Source organism: Marmota marmota, unplaced genomic scaffold (genome assembly GCF_001458135.2).
Source record: "Marmota marmota marmota unplaced genomic scaffold, marMar, whole genome shotgun sequence".
Taxonomy (NCBI): Eukaryota; Metazoa; Chordata; class Mammalia; order Rodentia; family Sciuridae; genus Marmota; species Marmota marmota.
In genome coordinates, this window is record NW_026000051.1 from 9,869,317 (window position 1) to 9,872,447 (window position 3,131).

At 39.3% G+C, this 3,131-nt stretch overlaps 1 non-coding gene across 1 annotated transcript; it reads left to right on the forward strand.

Annotated features, from left to right (window-relative positions):
- Window positions 1-2,697: 2,697 nt before the first annotated feature.
- Window positions 2,698-2,804, forward strand: LOC125619680. Its single transcript, XR_007351222.1, has one exon. It is a non-coding gene; the product is annotated as a U6 spliceosomal RNA (small nuclear RNA).
- The last annotated feature ends 327 nt before the right edge of the window (window positions 2,805-3,131 follow it).

Consider the following 3,131-nt stretch of genomic DNA (forward strand, 5'->3'; position numbering starts at 1 on the left):
TGAGGCTGGGTTCAGACATTGTAGCCAGGAAACCCCCAAATGATAGCAGCTTTCATGAGATCGAAATTTACTCCTCTCCTACATGGATATCTGGGTAGGTAGTCCACAGTTGATATGGCAGCTTGAAGGCACCCCCAACACATGCTTCCATCTCACAGTACTTAGTGTCTCTACCACCAGGAAAGGGGAGAAAAAATAATTGGATGCCACGTGCATGCCTTTAAGTGTATGACCCAGAAGTTATGCACATTGATTCTGTTCACATCCCATTGCTGACTCACCTGGCCACACCTAGCTACAAGGGATGCTGGGAAATTTAGTCTGTATTCTGGGAGGATTATTACTAATGGAGGAAGACATGAATGGGTACTGAGAAACCATTAGCCATTTCTGCCACACTCGACTCCTTTGCTTAAGTGAGGGCAGGCATTAGAGCAGCTTGAAGACTCAGGGAAGCTGGAGTTAAACCCTGAAGCTACCAAGATGAGGAATGGGAGGAGCAGTAGAGCACAAGACCTTTCCCACCAGGGTCCTTCGTTCAGGATGCCTGTTTGGGGCTCTCCAGGACTTTGAATAAATGGCATCCCTTTGTAGCTTTAGTTCTGAACAGGTTGAGCAACAAAAGAAGTATAAGCAGAGGGAGACAAGGTTATCCCCTTTATTACTGATATAACCGTTTTAGAGAAGAGGATTTTAGATCTGGTAGTTGAAGGGCAGTGCTAATACTAGTCCCCAGACCTGAGCTTCAAAGACAAAAGCAGACCTTAACCAAGGGGTGGCGGGGGGAGCTATAGGAACAGCTCTCTCTCAGTAAAAAAAGAAACACCATGCTGAGTTACACATGACCAGGTATTCTCATGTTTACCCAAATGATCAGTCTTTCTTCTTCCCAAGAATGCATAAAGCAGGAGAGGAACCAGGAAGGTGCTCAGAACAAACCTTTCCTCACTGAAACTAGGACTGGGGAAAAGGAGTTCCCTACTACTATCGCACTGAGCAGAATGGGACTTAGACTTAGTAGAGCAAGTGTCTCAGGATACTATGTCAGCAGTTACACTTCCTCAGTTGATCTAAACAACAATTCTCTGGAACTAGAGTTCCTACCCCATTTTATAGTTGAGGGTCAGAGAAGTTAAGTGATTTGCCTAAGGTCAAAAAACTAATGAAGAGCTATGTTGGAAATGGAACTAAGGTTAATCTGGCTCTCAAAACCATAGTCTTTCCTCCTAGGTTACCATTCCCTCATTATCACCAAAGACAATATGCTACAACTGCAATAAAATCCTGCCCTAAGGGAGACAACTGACCATGGGTCTCTTGTGGTTCTGCAAGTCTTGTGAGCAGAGGCCTGACTGCTCTTTGCCCCAGCTTGGAGACAAAGCAAACAGATTTGGAGGATACAGATAGTTTTCTCTCCAGAACAAAGATAGAAATACTCTCCATTAGAAAAGATTGGATTCCCTAAGTTTATGGTTCTTCTGTAACCCTACCCAATATGTGTGCAGGCAGGCATCTATTCACATGGGACATGGGGACAAATAAAACTGATGATAGCATGCTGATGCTCATGCTGCTTCTGGTGCTGTGAATAATAAAATTCTTTATCTTTGAACCAGAAGTCTCACACCTTCTGCTTATATCCATGACATCGTGACAAGCTAACTTAAACTTAGCTTGCAAATAGTGTAAAGTCTCAGTTCTTGACAGCACCTGCCATCTCTGTGCCATTCTGAACGTCACTGATGGTGAGTACTGCTTTGTCACATCACATATGCTTTTACATTTTCTACTAATTGTACAAGGTCAAACAAAACATTAAAGAAACAATTTAAACACAAATCTGTTTTCTTTCTAGTTACATGCCTGTCTTGGAGTGAGAATACAAAGAAAGAGCGCAATCTATTTTCTTAGCAAGGGTTTTTTTCCCCATGAGAACCTTGTGATGTGGTCATTTTGACACACTGAATGTGACTCTAAGTTCAAAGGTGCAAAAAAAATACACACACACACACACACACACACACACTTGATGTAACTTGGCCTCTAAATCTAAAGCATCCAATTCTTTTGATGATCAAACAAAGAAATGGCTATCAGGTCCAAGTTCAGAGGAAAACTGGGATAACAGTCTCTAGGTTATTCCTTGAAAACCCTTCAAGAATGCTTCTTGTGTGATTTTTTATTTGTTTGTTTGTTATGGAATAACTTTATATTGTCACACTATGACTCTAGAATACTATATTTTTGGAGGCCAGTGGAATGCTATTTTAATGGATGCAACTTTTTTTTTTTAGTTGTAGATGGATACAATATCTTTATTGTATTTATTTTTATGTGGTGCTGAGGATCAAACCCAGTGCCTCACACATGCAAGGCAAGCACTCTACCACTGAGCTACAATCCAGCCCAACTTTTTTTTTTTTTAACAATTGAATATATTGTGTACTTATCTTTACACTTAGGCATTACTTTCTTCTTTAGATCATAAATTGAAAGTAACCCTTTTCACAACCAGAAACTAAAGAGTCTCCATGCACTTGGTTTTAACTTCTTTGTCAATTTGCTAAATTTGGAAGTACCCCAACTGCCATTTAAACTAGTATTTTTTGGCTATTTGGTTCTTTTTACTTAATTGAATTATGCATCACTGGGAATTAATCAACCATATTTAAAAACATTAGTTTTTAAATTAGCATGGTGCTTGCTTCAACAGCATATATACTAAAATTGGAACGATCCAGAAAAGATTAGCATGGCTCATGCACAAGGATGATATGCAAACTTGTGAAATGCTCCATACAAAAATAAATAGATATGGGCTGGGCTTGTGGCTCAGTGGTAGAGCGCTTGCCTAGCATGTAGGAGGCACTGGATTCAATTCTCAGTACCACATATAAATAAATGAATAAAATAAAGATCCATCAACATCTAAAAACAAAGATACAAAACTGCTTTTTAATTGTAAACTAACTAAATAGATTAGGAAGCATGTGTATATATAGTAATAGAATTCAGAGTACAAACTGTATTAATTCACCTATATGTTCAACGTCTCCTACTGGGACACCAATATTTTAATATCTGGTTCTGTATAGGTGGCAACTCCAAAAACACAGACAAAAAAAAAAAAA